Genomic DNA, 16,256 nt, shown 5'->3' with positions numbered 1-16,256 from the left:
TGGTCCTGATGAAAAGCCCAAAGAAAGATCTGCTTATTGAGTCTGAGCTGCTATACAGTAACATACTGTGCACTATACACTGTGCAGCTGTTTCAATGTATATGGTGAATTCAAGCTACTGTAGAAGGAATAAAACTGGAAGAATACTGAGAAACACTTACTGAGAATGCAGGACAGGAGCATGAATGGCTGTATTTTTTATCTGGGAGAATTAGAACAATCTTTGTTGTTTGCTGCACGTTTTTCTCCTTATATTATTTCTACGTTTTCAGTCCTGCAGAGTCACTGTAAACATTTCTTTAGGAACCATAGAAAACAATAAATAAGGAGGAAAGAAATATTTTTAATTATTTTAATTTTTTGTTTTAGAAAGCTTCTATAACCTGTATTTCTACATTATTTTCATATTTATTTACTTCTGCTAGTGATGATGCTCAGCATAGCAAATATTCTGTCTGACATAAGTAAGAATGGAATAAAGTAGGATGCTTGGGAATGAAAGTTATTTGATGTTTAGAATTTGTATTATACAGAATGGAAAAGTTCTTATCAGGATTGACTGCTGAAGGTGATGTACAAAAATAAATGCATCCTATGGTCTGAAGAATCTAGGAGTATAAAGTGAGTAAATATTCCTTAATAACAGGTATGAGATTAAAATAGATACATGCTTTCTGTGCTTTTTCTGGTCCTGCCATGAGAAGAATTACTATGGGTTTTATAATTCTGTATTACTACATCTTTAGCAACTTAGGTGATTAAAAAAAACCTAGCAGAAAATATAGATTTTATTACATTTTTATTTTACAGTACGTTTTATTACATTTTAGAGCAAAATTTGCCCTTTCTACCTATAGGTATCTCCAAGTCCAAAGACCAAAGAAAATATTGGAAAATCAGATTTTTTATTTTATTGGTTGCTTTCTGATTAGTAATGCTGGTCAGAAACTGTCTGAAACCTACTAAGTAGCATAACAGAAAGTCTTAGAAAATATGTGACTAAGTTCCAGTTTGCCACAGTAGTGTTTCAGTGTAGTATGTATCTTTGTTGATAACAGATGAGACACTTGCAGTGCATTCATCTTTATGCAGTGATCCTATTTTTTGACACGGATAATTTGAACTAATGCCTTGTGAAAGGGCATTTTCTTTCATGAACTAGTTGTCCCCTTTCACCAATAAATGCTTTTTTGTGATACTGCAGACCTTTTCATCATTATCTACATTGTATGTTCTGAATCAGTGCACAGGCTGCTGTAGCAAACCAGTGTCAAAAGTTTTTTATTTCAATAGGTTTCAAAAATAATTTAATTATTTCCAAGTTATGGTATAATCTTAAAAGCATAAGGCATTAAAAGAAAAATAATGATCTTAAGGAATTTCAGATTTTTTTCTTAAATTGAACATGCTGTTTCATAATGGAAATGCTAACTCATAAATCTTTAGAGATAGATTTTAATTCGATAACAAAAGGGTTGCTCTGATTTATAAGTTCTAAGCACATAAACCAGAGAAATAGCAGGATGAGTGCACCTGTGTGAGTACTGAAATCTTTATAAAGACACCATGAAGTAATATGCCATCCACTTCAGTTGCCAGATGGATCATAAAATAACTTTTTGTATTATTTTAAAAATCAAAGCTGGTTGTCATTAAATATCATGCTTCTGATATCATATATTGTTCATAAATTATGAAGGCACAGAGATTCCAATACTCTGATACATTTGTATTTTTTGTGCTATATTCAGGCTTGATGTATTTTTCAAACTGTTTGGCAAAGTATTTTACATAGAATTGTGATTGATAGTTTTCCATTCAACTACAGACTGCACAGAGAAATTTCCAATACATAAAAAGCTATATAGTTCTCTCCAAAATTCATATTCCTAGTGTAGCTTCTTTTATGTTATTGTTTAGATCCAACTGAATATTGCAGATGACAGTAACATCTAGGGGCACTTTTGTCTGTTATTGTGCTGTGAAACTTTACCTGATTACACTCATTCTGAATTGCTCTGAGAACTGGACATCTAGGAGTGTTGTCAAGAATTCTAGGTACTTGTTAGCAGAGTAAGAGAGTTTGATCATTACAAACATCGTGGTTTTTTACCTTTCCAATTAATGCTTAATGCTTCCTGTTTTCCTTTTCTTGACTTCTTAAAGACCTATAGTTTTGTTTCACCTATAAATGAGATTGAGCCATTAATTTGATAGAAAAAAAGAAGTCCAGATTAAAAAGGAAAGAAAAGAGAAAACGTAATTGGGATAAAAGCACTATAAATTAACTTTCTTATTATTTTTCTTTAAGAAAATGAATTATTCAGTATTTTGGCATTAATAATTTAGCAGAACCCAAAGTAAGCTATCAGCAGGACGCGTGTGGGATGGGTGGTAGTTCAAGTTTGATCTAAAAGGCTTGCCTTTGTATTGAAGTTGGGTGGAAGCTTTGATCTATTTATAATGAGTATTCTAAGGGTTTACTAATTATTTTAAACCTGAAGAGAATCTCATAGTCCATTTTTCAGTTGGAAAGAAACCAAAAATAAACCTTGCTGGAAGGTAAAGGCAGAAAGTTGTAAAGTTCAGGCATGTTTTTTAATTCTAAAGCATGACCCCCTATTGGCTATAATTTCTGTTAAGTTTCAGGGAAAATTGTATTTTCTGTCTCCTTTTTTCATTCTGCATCATAGAGAAATCTTCTGAGCTATTTCTAACTTACGGCTAGATATATGGCATCCTTATATTTTCCCTCCATTTAAAAAGTTTGTAGCCATAAAACTAAAATGCAAGAAAAAAAAAAGTGTAGTTTTCCTTGGAATTATATTTAGACAAAACGTGTATCAATTTCAGTTACATATCACACTGTATCTATTAAAAAACTAGAATAACTAACATACATGTTTATGAGAAATTGTCAGATGGAAATCCATTTATCATGGGAAGCTACTTAAAATGTTTATGGCCCTACACAAATACAATTTAAAAAAGAAATGTGAATGTGCTACTACTTAAAACATTGCTCATGACTGAAGAGTTTTTTTTGGAATCCAGACACTTGCACCTGATCCATATTTAATTCCATCTCTAAAGGCAATATAATTACAAGGGGTTTATCATTCCTCAAAGGAAAAATGTTCTTTAAAATTTTCAGACATACACAACACAGGTCTATAAGTCTACCTTCCTGGATGATCATTATGAAACAGCAGTAAGAGTAGTCAGGTGGCCATAACAGAGTCCTGTAGCTGTACCTCTACAAGCACTGTGAAGTTAGCTTGCACAGCCAGAAGAGCGGGAAATTTCCATTGTGTTTGAGAGTTCATAGAAATATTCTTCAAAACACTAGTAACATGGCTAGGGAAATTATGTGTATATATATTTTTATATAGATATGCATCAGAGAAAACAGAAATTCACAGTAAAAAGTTCTGCAGATTCTGGCTTTGAATCAGTCATTTCTAAATCTGGAAGACATGAAGAATATTTGTTTTATGCAGACATTAATGTATTTGATGGTTAGGATGTATATGTTCCCTCACTGAAAACATCTATCATTGAAACAAATACTGAAGCACTGTTCCAGTTTTCAAGGGGTGGTGAATAGTTTAATGAATCTATAATACATTCAAAATACTATTTCTCTCCGTTGAATCACTATTTGGGATTAAAGGTGAACCTCTTCATGGTTCAAATAATTTTCATTAACAGAAAGGAAAAACATGCCCATTAAGCCTGGTACTGCACAGAATTATTTAAAATAGTTCTGAGGAGCAATTTTTGCTTTTTCAACTATGCAAAGTGCTCATCAAGTTTTTTCCTTGGTAATCTTTGGCTGATATTAAAAAAAACTGAGACAGACTTCTTGACCTGGCACAAATGTAATAGCTGTAAAGGCTGGGGTTTTTTTAATACCTTTTCCCTGCCAAAAGATGAAAGAAAGAAAAGCACAGCATTCCACAAATCAAGCTCATACTTATACCTGTATCTTAACCTTGATATTAAATTTGTATAGCATCATAGCACTGATTTAAGGCACTGAATTCAGATCTCGTTGCTTTAAGCTTTGTCCAGTCAGGTCTTAACCTGCACAGGGAGAGATTTCAGAATCTCTCCAATGCTTAATTTGAGAATTTTTTGCCAGTCAGAACCTTCTGCATGTCAACTTATGAGCTTGTCTCTTGTTATCTCACTGAGCACCTCAGTAAAGGGCCTGGCTTTGTTCTTCTGGGATTTTTTTCCATGCTAGTAGATCCTTTCCTCCCTGAACCTTGTACACTAAGGCAGCACAAAGACCTTTCCCCTTAAGATAGCAAAGTTTTGATTGTCTTCACTTTCATGTCCTATGTATGTCCTTTTCTTATTGGAGTGCAGTCATGATTTCCCTGTGAAACCAAGTAGATCTCCTGGGGTGTCTGTTTATTTTCCTGAGTTATGGAATGGAGTGTTCTGCTAGCAGCAGGTTGCCCTCAGAGGTCTGCCAGCCCTCTTGAACTCTCTTTTCCTTTCAGAGCTGCCTCACACATGGCCTTACTTCTCCCTCCTGAAGGAAACCCCTGTCTATGCTGAAGTCTGTCCTCTGAAAAGCCCAGAGTCTGTATTCTGCTTCTTGCCTTCCTTTGTCCACTCAGTAACTTAAAGGAATATAGCTTCTAGACTGCTGTAATGCATCAAATAATATATAGGAGACTCTTCATTAACATATTTGTGTAATTAGATACATTTTACTTAATTCACTGAGGTGTAGCTATTTTCTGTTAATTAATTAATGATTGATCATTTAAGAATTTTTTCACTGGTATTTAGATGGAATAGGTAATGAGACTGCTTGTTAAAAAATGAAAGATATCTAGATCTAAGTGGAAAGTATATAAAAAAAGTCTAATAGAATGAGACCTAACCAATCATTTAATTAGCTGTACCAAGTATAAGGCTGGTAACAGAAAACCATCTTTAGCTGTACACTCAAGAGGACTTCACTTCCAAGGTGCTGTATTATAAAGTCATGCTTTACATACACTGAATCCAGGACTGGTCACAACAACAAGCAGAGTTACTCATTGTCATCAAATTTAGCATTCAGGGGACAAAATTTGCAATGGTAAAGTATTAAGGGACAATTCGAGCCATTATACAACAGAATTTTTACTATGCAAATATTCTGGACTGATACAGTATCAGAAATACTGCAACAGTGAATCTCTCACAATGTCAAAATTCACATTGACTTCAATCAAATGAGGACAGTGGAAATCTTGTCGAGTCAATGGAAGGTCAATACAAATCAAAATAACATAGTACTGGCTATGTACTGTTCTTATATCCTGTAATTATATCTCTGTGCCATTGGCTTTATTTGGATTATACCAAGGCATTTGGAAAAAAAACTTATTTTCTTTCATTTAGCTTTCCAGTTCTTTCTGTTTACTGAAGTCAGTGGAAGAGGAGATTTTTAAAGCTCATAGTATCCTGTCTGAATGACACCAGAATCCAGATACCATAAACCACAGTGCTGAGTAGTCACAGTTTATTGTATAAAAAGCATACCTAATTCTAAGTTACTGTGGTGAAGTCTAGAACTTGGTGATGAATGCAGACATGCTGCATTCTAGCTAAGTACTATACACTAACACTGAGGTTTTTCTTCTCTGCTCCTTATTTAGCCAACATAGGTGACGTGTAGAAAGGGACACAACACTTGTAGCTTGTATGCATTTTCCTTGGGGTTGTGGTAATTTGAGTCTGAATGGTGATTCAATACATAGTATACAGAAGATGCCAGTAGCCAGGACATATGCAAAAGACTTATTCAAAATATATTTATCTGTTCTAAATGTTTGAATGTGATCTTTTAAGACATATCTAGATCTCATATCATATGGTGTATTCTAGTACAACAATTTCCCATAGTAATATATGGAAGATTTTCAGTGTTTAGTATTTGCTTTAGTACAAGAACACATCCATTCACATTAAAAGTATAAAAATTAGATTTTGCCACCATGGCTTAAATATATCTTGGCAATACAAAACACAGACAGCTTTTTTTGTTGATGAACACAAGATTTTGTGTTTATTTAGTAAGCACAGGAATACTATTTGTTTATACAAAGAAAACTCTTAAAACTTTTAAAAGCAGGAAATTCAAAAAGCACTGATGTTTTTATCTCATTATTTAACATAAATAAAAGTAGGTATGTGTAACAACAAAATAATAAAGAAAAAGGGAAAATGAGATGCTGACACACCACACCAGCAAGGAATGAAAATGTAAGCAATATATACAAATAACTTTTAAAAACCCAGGCTGCTTTCTCTCACTATTTACCATGTTTAAGCTCCCTGAAGACTGCCATAATTAGTTTTCTCCCTTACAAGTAATTACAAGCACCTGTAATTTAAAAAAAATATTTGTGCCTGAGATATGATCCCTTGGGTATTTTTCCTTTAGAACCTTCCTCATTTGCTCTTAGAAGTTCTTCAACTAACTTCTCTTGGGATACTTTAAATGGAATGAAATGTTTCTGTTCAATTACTTTTAAAACCAGATGAGACCTTAAACAACACCGACAATGTTTTTTCTCCTCATGATCTCTTTAGAGTGTATATTACACGTTCAGGATAGTTGATTACTACCTGATGAGTGAGACAGGGATATAAATGAGGTCTACATTGATTATAGTCAGACCAAGAGAAGCCTTGAAAGGGTTTCACGTGGTGCACATCTAAATTCTGTGAAAACTTTGTAGGAGATGGCTCCACACAGTTCACTGTATGATGGCCACATAAAGTTGTCCCAAGAAAGCTGCATAGGAACTGCCTTGTTGCAGACCCTCGGATCAGACTCTTGTGACCCAGGGTATCTAACTGATGTGTTGATGCCCTACTGTGGGAACAGGATGATGGTTTCTTTCAAAACCGTGTCTCTCTGGCAGCTTTTAGTATACATTCAGTGACAGATTAATGGATTTTACAAGTAGCTGGATCTTAAGAAGGTTTTTCTTAAGGGGTGGCAAGTCAACACTTCATATTTTCTCACTATTCAATTCCACTCTTTCTCAAAATAGACTGTGTATCACTCTTTGAGAATTATGCAATACCACAAATCCAAAGACACTTTAGAGACTGAAAACCCTCGCATTATGTTCCTCAACACTTCCTTCTGCTTGGATATGTAGCAGGTCAACCTCTACAGAAATAAATCTTCCATACCTGAATGCTGGCATTAGCTTTAAGTCGAAAGATATCCTCAGTAAGAATTATTTAAAAGTAATTTTGCTTAATGCAAGAAACTGACAGGATAAGCCATGAAGTCTACAAAGAATTGCCCATTAATTTGACAAACCTAAACTGCTGACAATCTGAGAAAAGAATTTGATTCAGTTCTTATTCTAACACTGTATTGATCTTAGAATGATCTTAGCATTAATTTTGGTACAGTAGACCAGTGATTAAATTTTGTGTCTTTTCCTTTTCATAACATAATTTGCAATTTTTCTGTGGAGTGAATCACCAATACAATCTGATGGAACTGCTTCTTCATATATGTAAATTCTCAGTGATGGATAAAAATCACCCAAAGTGATTTGGTTTAAAAAGCTTTTTGGTTTAAAGGTTGTCAGATACAATACATAGCTCTAAATTCATGTGAGAATAAGTAAGTGTCCTTAGAGGACAGAGATGTGTAGCCTTAAGACTTCAAGCCTGTGGGTAACATAAAGCACAGCAACTATAAAGTCTTCCTAGCTTCTGGACAAAATTTCCATCATGGAAATTTTCTCTGTGCTGATACAGAATTAAGAACTTTTGTCTTTTGTACTCTCCTTTCATAGAAAGAAATTCCAATTGCAGTTGCCCAAAGCTTGAAAGAGAGATGCTGATCCACTCTTCAGTCAGACAGATTGGAAGATCAGGAATTAAGAGCTCCTGATGTACAGCTGAGAAAAGGCCTAACTGGCTCTAATTTTCATCTTCATCCCTCCTTTAACCTCTGGTAAAGACAATAGAGACACTATATCCTTGAAGAGCAGAAACATCCGTTGCTTTTCAGCTACAGCAGTTTCAGAATTTCTCTGCCTTCTCTAACACATTCATATCAAATTAAGAAAAGGTCAATTAATACCAAACCAAATACAGCATGCTTCAGAATACCTTTCATTTATTCTGTCATGCAAATACTTTAAAAGAATAGGAATGGTATAAAGCTATTTATATCAGCCCTATCCCTAACTCAGAGATAACCTGTAGAAGGAGGTCTTTCCAAGGAGCAGTGCTCATTCCCTTTAAAGTTCCCTATAATGTTTTCAGGGAACCATCTCTACCTGGTTACATTTGACCTTGTTAGAAAGACTGCATTCAAACAAAGAGAACTTTACTAGATTTCTCAACAACAATAATAATTAAAGCAGTCATGGGCTTTTTAAAACTTGCAAGTGGTCTTGTCTGGATATGTATTTTCCTAAGAGCCTTTCCTCCAGAGTAGAGGTTGGGATGCTATTGTAATGTCAAATCTGACTCATGTTACAGTTGTTATTAAAAGTTAGCAGCTGTAATTAGGGAAGAATTTTGAAGCTGCTGTGTTGTATTGTCAGTTGGAACAGCTTTTAATTATCTTATATTTTTCTTTAAAGTTATCAGTTTTGCAGAAGTTGAATGTGCTTTTATCATTTTTACTCTGGAAATGAGCTGTTACATTTAATATAATTTAGATAGAAATACTGCTACCACAGAAAACAATTGGAATCTGTGAACTTTTGAAAGGATTTTGAACACAGGAGACAGCCATAGTGCTTAGAGGGATTTTGCCATCATCCAATTAAAATAGTCCCCCATTCTCCCTAATACCATTCTATCTGGTCTTAAATTGCATAAGACTAATTACATTAGCCCACAGAGGCTTGAATGGCTAATACTATTGGTCATTTTCTCAAATAGAAGAATTATAAATGATTAACCACTTTGCAAATAATACCAATGTTTCTACTGCAGGACTAGATTTGATACATAGATACACTGTTATTTTTATGCTGTGCTTGCAGCAGTGTGTGTTGCTTGGGCTTAGAATAGACGCCAATGTTGAAATTGCAACAGCCGGTTCCATTGTCCCTCCAGCCTACTTCAGTCCATCAGGAAACCAAAACCTTTTGTAGTTATTTCTAATCTGCTCTGAGGATAAAAAGAATACAGGCAGAGCCTTACAGTTTAGGCTTATAATGGGACAAGCCTCATTATGGATGACTTCACTCCCTTGAAGTCTTTTCACTTGCATCAGAAAAAAAATTGTGCTTTCCAGGGAAGAATCCTGGTTGTTAAGGACCTCAAAGAATGCAGTTGGTATAGGATCTACTTGTGAGAAAGAGTCTGGGTTAGCAGACTACCCTGTGGCATGCAGTAGTCTAGAAGGTGAGATAGAGCTAAAGCAATACTGTGCAGTATTGTCATTTTTGGCAGGCAGCATCCTTGTCAATATGCATGAGCACTTGGATAAATGAGAGAACTTGTCACCCAAGGAATGTTACACGTTGATGACAACAGGAGTCACAGGTCTGCTACTCTAACTTGAAGTTAGATGAAGTTCTTTTACAGTTGTCACTCCGAAATAAGGAAAATGGTTAGGCAGCAAAGCACAAGCAGCACTGGTAGTGCAGCCAGTATTAATGTGTTCACTTTTTAGATCCTTCGTCATCATTGATTTCTCAAGACTACAAAATGCGAAAATTCTGTCATCTTAAGGAGCTCAAGCAAACCTGAAAATGAATATTTATATTATGATATTTTCCACTGTATCCTTGCTAGAGACCAATTTAGCCAATGATTCTTAGTTCTGGGAATGCTATCTCACCCCAGCATGCTGGTATTAAATTGTATTATTTTTATAATTTCACATATTGTAACAGTCATATCCCACTAAAAATCCATCATGGCATAGATTCATGGCCATCTGATGCTCTGGTTCATCTGCTCTGTTTTTAATTATGCCAGACATCTCTATCCCTGTCCCCAGGTTGTTTGGGGCAGGGAATAAAAAATGGTTCAGTTTGGGTCTTTTGTTGTTATTATTGTCTGAGTAGGGATTATGCCTTTCAAATCACCAAACCAGAAAGTGATCAATCAAGCAGATATGGATAGATGTCCTTTATCCTTCTAATACATGACGAGTATATATCAAGAGATGTCTAATAAAACTCTAATCTTTCAGAATCTAATAGTGTCTATTTTCTTTTAAATTTTGCTATAATATTTAAAAGAATTTATTTTACTGAATGCTTTTCATTATTTCCTTTCTGTATAAGCAGTGTGTATATATATATATATATAGTCCTAAGCAAGTTTATAAATTGAATGAAAAGATTCAGGTATTATGCTTTCCAGAGGAAATATATATTTGTAAATATATTTAACTTGGACTTAAAGAGCGCTGGAAGAGATACCCAGCACTGGATAGACATTTCCTAGAAACTGAAATTCAGGAAGACTAAAGCATTAAGTCTTACTAAACCATTTGTGACCTGAATTACTTTCATGGAGACATGTCAAATTCGAATATTTGAAAGCTGGCCTATAGAATGTGAATAAGAAAATCATTTCAGTGTCTTCTGATAACTTTGAACGTAGCCTTTCCACAGGCTTAAAATCTCACTGTTCCAAGGAAAGCACTAAGGGTAATTTAAAATTGAGTAAAGAAAGAAGCAGTCTTTTTTACTTTGGGGGACCGCTGGCTGCTTCTTGAGATTATTGAATTTTCATTCCAGTGTACAGGAAAGCAGCACATCGCCAAGATGAAACAGAAAGCTTAATAGGCACTGTACGCTTGATGTTTATGGAAACTTTGCCAACAACCTTAAAAGAAGCTGAATTGGACTCCAAAATACTGACACAAATGCAATTAGGAGGAAATACCCCTTCCAACCGTAATTCCAGGGTTGTCATTTGCACTATTAAAATACTACAGTATTCTGTATTTTATTAGATTAAACTAGAAATTTCACATGTCCACGAATAATGAGAAGTCTTACTTGTAGAAAAACACTGGCATTTATTTTGTCTGCAGATTCAAATAACTGAAATCTCAAAAATAGCTTGATTAGTTACAAAATAAGCTTTTAAAGAAAAGGATTTATCTTTCAGAGAAGGAAAAGGTGCATATGTATTCCCTATTTAATTTTTTTTACAGGAAATTGGCACACTCTTCCTCTAGGGTGGGTGGGGGAACTTAATTCTCTATTATTTTTGCAGAATTACAATATGGTAACATGATTTTGATATCCAGTCGATTAAGAGTACTGTCAGTTCTTATAGAGCAGTTTAGGTCATTGTAGAGTACTTGTAATTGTTAGGCACTAGGTGGCCTGCTTGCTGAAAAACAGTCATGAAGATGTACACAAAGACAATTTGCAAAGGCACTGAGTGAAAAATAAGTTTAAAAAGATGCTTCTTTCATATATTGCAGAGGATAAAGCATTGTAATTATCTTATGCAAAGTAACATATGCTTGGAAATCTGCAGGTAGTATGTGTCTAAAACCAACCTAAAACAATTATTTTGTTCTTCTCTTGTACATTGTATGTAGTTTGTATGTTTGCTTAAGGAAGGCCAGCAACTCGGGGTGAACACATTGCTCTCTTACCTGGCAATGTCTTAGCAGTCTGGCATGCCTGAAATATCTAGCTATTTGTGCATCTCTTTTTTCCTTCCCACTACCATAAAAGGTTGAAGTTTACCACTGAATGATGAAACACTAGCCTGTATATTCTCTAAATGGTAAGCTCATAGTTCTCTTGAGGGAAGGTATAAATTGGCAAGTACAACACAGTAGTATTTGTTTTAGAAACCTAATGGGTTAATATATTATGCTCAGAAACATGAAATTTGTCAGTATTATTTATTGTTTCTAAGGATCAAATATAAGAACTAAATAACTAACTTTTTAAGAGTTAGTTGTACACATGCACTCATAACAATCTATAGAATGGGAGAATAGTAAGCAAAGCAACACTTTGCTGCTTTGTGGTTTGTTTGCTTTTTAAAATTCAGTTTTGGTTTTAATTAATGATGTGACCTGTGGTCTTTGACTATTGCAACCTGAGCTCTCTGCTAGAGCAAACCACGATAAACTATATTTCTATACTTTTCAGAAATATTTTCATTTGTTGGGCTGTGACTCTTCATAGTGTCACTAGAAGGAGATACATGGTGACTTGAGGTGGTGTTCAGACTGAGCATTTGTAGATTGATTTCTTTTAAGTATGGATTTTATTTATTTAAAATGTAATTAAATAACAATTTTAATAGCAAGCCTTCATTAAAGATAGTTTTATTGTTCAACTGAATAGCTAAATAATTAGAGGTTTATTTCAATGTGATTAATCACCTTCTTAATTTATGGTCAAATGCAAGCCTAATAAGATGGCTGAAATCCTAATTATTATTTTATCTATTATTGATTGAATTCTAAAATATTAGCAGTCAAGGACAGTGCAAATATTTTACTGTTCTGCAGAGACCTTGTGGGAAGTATATATCTGAACCTAGGAATGGAGCATCATCTACTTTCCAGGCAACATGATTTTTGGTCATCAGCTTGGAAATTCATCTTGCAGATATTTTCCAACTGAATTCCTCCAATGTGTCTGTTATGAAACAAATAAATGAACAACCAACAGAAAGCCCCACTCCCCACTGCACTGATTTCTAATAGTGTAAGAAAGGGCATTGTGTGGCTTGTGTAAGAACTTTTGTTTTCTCTTCAAATCCTATGAATTTAAAAAAGGAACTCTGATGACTAATCACATGCATTTCAAGGACAGAAAAGATATTTAAATCTGTTTTTTGTGTGCTTTAATCTAAATAAATGTAGAACACACCAGCAAATACATGGCAGAATACAGTGTGTTCCATGAATGTCTGATTTTTTTCTCCTACAAGAAAACACTGTGTTCCAATAGAAGAGGAAGAAAAAGAACTTGTATCTTTGGAGTTTCATCAAAAAGCATATGCCTTGACATTCCAGCCAAATCTGAGTATAAGTCTCTTGAAATTATTTGAAAAACATCAGACTTAGCAGTATCCCTCAGGTTACAGAGGATGATTCTCCATTTAAAACAGTGCAGCACCCCTTTGCGTTGTGCACTAAGGAATAATTGCCTTCTAAAATTTTGTCAAAAAAAACACAAACCACCAAAACTTTTCATATGTGGCACAGAATAAAAAAATAAAATGCCACTATTAATGATGGAAGTATCAGTAATGAACACAATACTGATGATAAACATCAATGTGAGGCATTAGACTGCCTCTAAAAATTCATCACCTCTGAATATCAGAAAACTGTCTTGCACAAAATATAGTGGAGCTTTATTAGGCAAATAGAACTGCAAACTTAAGAGACCATATCACACCTTTTTTATATTCTGGCATGTTTGAAAATGTACAAAATATCTCATAATATTCAAGTATGGGACTAACATCATTAAGTTCCAGGAAAGTATTTCAGTAATCCTTTCCACAATTTCATTCCTAGTGAATATCTTGTAATAGAAATTGTGGCTAATTTTCAGTACCACAAGACTTTAATACTTCCAGTTACTAGACACAAATAAAACATTTTCTATGGGAAATCATCTCTAGTGCACTTAATAAATAGAGCAACACTGGAATTCTGATAGGTTTTAGTAATAGAACACCAGGTTTCCTTTACTAAACACTTAGAGTTTGGATTTTCTAAGTTCTGAGAATCTATTTTACTGGAAATAATTAAGAGTTCTGTCAGACAGTTACCTTGTCAGAGGATAAAAATTTGAAATGTTATTATTTTCTCTATTCATTTAATCACAAATCAGTATTTCTACTTCTTATAGCAGTAACTGATAGAGCAGCTAATCTTCTTACTGTTGTTTTACTATCTTGTGAAGCAATATATAATTATGTCCTTGTGTCACTTGTGTTGCTCTTGTTTAAGTCATTCAAAGAACTTCAGCATGTAAAAAACCCATCCATTTTCTTGGTAGGTCTTAGATTTGGAGACACAATTAGTTAATGTAAATGAACAGTCTATCTGATGTTTTCATGACCTTTCTATTACAACTCTACCAAAACCATCTGATTTCTATAAATGACCAAAAAGCCTTAGGTCATTTCTAGTTGACTGAAACAGGTAGAGTCATCAAAATGTGAAGCGCAGTAAAACTTAATAATGATACAGTATTTAATACAGTCCCATGTTCTTCAGAGATTCTGTGCCATGATTTCTTCAGGTAATAAGCTGGTATGTATTTTACAGTATTTTTGTGCTCTTTTCTATCTTTCTTACATTTAAATAATAAGCTGTTATCAACTGGTGAAGTAATTCCATTTATATGCAGAATAAGTTTTTCACTTGGGTATGTGGAGTAGGGACATGGCTTTCAGACAAAACAGAGGAAGAATGCACATCTATTTGAAACTTTAATCACTGTTCACATTATTCCTTTAAGAGTTTTCCACTTTTAATTCCTACTTTCAAAAATCATTCTATTTTCTTCAAAAGGAGTCTGTGCAGTGTACCACAGTGTACCATGGGCCTATGCTACTGACAAAGAAAACAGACTTAAAAATGTTTTTTCAAAGCTTTTTCATTAACATCAATGATCTATGGGACTCAGATACACAGATGTATATATACTGTTCTCATTACAAATGTAGGTATGACTTCCTCCTACCCATTCAAAAACTTTTGAAGCTGTCATCATTTTACACTATGTCAGAAGGAGAACTGATGGGACATAATAACCCAAATTTTTCTTCATTACAAGCCCAAGTTTATGCCCATCACTTGTGTCTGGACATCATTGACAGCAGGATGGCCACACCGAGTCAATGAACATGCAGATTTCTAGTTAGAAATATTTTGTCCACATTACAAACCCCCTTTTGTGTCATCCTAATGGTTGACAGGTTTCAGTGAGGAGGCAGTAAGGAAACACATTTCAGGTGAGGAGATTCAGTCTTGCTTTAAATGTAGAATGGAAAAATTAGGGCAGCAGAAAACCAAATCTATTAAAAATGTAGTATTTGCTATCTCTAATTTTTTTCTCTTTGATGAAAGTGAGAAAGTGACCGAATAAATACATTCTGAGAACTGAGTACCAAGAATTGAGGAGGATGAAAAGTTCTGTTTTAGGCAAAATTTGCCAACAAAGCACAGAATTTCAATGCTTTGAGAATAAACCCACATGTCTGCAATCTCCACAGCAGTATGGGAATCTGTCAGGATTACAGGTGCTTTACACTAGAAAGTACTTTATCAGAACAGTTACATTATTCCAGTATCATTTTGTTTTGTTGTTTTTTTGCTGTTTTTTTTTTTTTTTTTTAATTAGCAGATAAAATACATTACATTTTGTGTACATTATATAGAACTGAAGATTTGAATTTCCTGTATATAGGAAATATGTCAGCAAGGCATTATACTTTTTACTAGTAAATTTCTCAAAAATTTACATGATTTCACCTTTCAAAAGTTGGTATATCTTCAAGAGTCATGAATATGCTAATATTGAGTTATTAATAGTTAAGTCCTGCTCCATCAATACATAAAGGATTAAGCAAAACTTTGTTGCAATTCATGCATAATTTGCTATGCATCTTTAGACTGAAAGTTACATCAAATAATGTTTGGTTTTTTTCCAGAAAACACTGTATAAAATAATTATTATTGTTACTACCATCTTTAATTAGTTGCACTGTATCAACATATTTAAGCAAAGGTCATCTCAAGATGAAAATGTATTAAGGAGAGAAATCCTCCTTAGGAGAACTCAAAGAAAATTAGGTAATAGAGAGCTGTTCCACAAGAAAATAACTAAAGTTATATTACTGATTTGATTTTATATATATTTATATTATAATATCATAAGAGATAAATCCATGCCCTTAATAAATCAAGATATGAATTACTAAGGCTTGATATTAATCCTTTTAACTACAACCAGCTGGGATCAAACTCAGATGCTTTTGGTCTCCCATTTAATAAATCACAAGAAATCTTTTATCAAACTGCTTTTCATTTTCTTTCATAGACATTTATTTCCTACACTTACTAGAGGAAAAAGGGTGGCTCACTTCTTCCTCAGAGAGGATTTTTCTAAAGCCACACTCGGCTGCAGCTGCTACTGCTAACACCTCTTTATCTACATAGCACCTTTCACTCTGAGCCATCCCCAAAGCGTTTCACAGACTCTAAATGGAGGATTTCTGTCCTCATCCCGCTGCGGGCCCTG

At 34.1% G+C, this 16,256-nt stretch overlaps 1 protein-coding gene across 1 annotated transcript in view; it reads left to right on the top strand.

Annotated features, from left to right (window-relative positions):
• Positions 1 to 16,256, top strand: part of PCDH11X (protocadherin 11 X-linked) — a 315,546-nt gene that overhangs the window by 21,599 nt on the left and 277,691 nt on the right. The window lies entirely within an intron of this gene.

The sequence above is a fragment of the Calypte anna genome, chromosome 4, assembly GCF_003957555.1.
Source record: "Calypte anna isolate BGI_N300 chromosome 4, bCalAnn1_v1.p, whole genome shotgun sequence".
Lineage (NCBI taxonomy): Eukaryota > Metazoa > Chordata > Aves > Apodiformes > Trochilidae > Calypte > Calypte anna.
The sequence above is the reverse complement of the archived record's forward strand: the minus strand, read 5'-3'. Positions and strand labels throughout refer to the sequence as shown.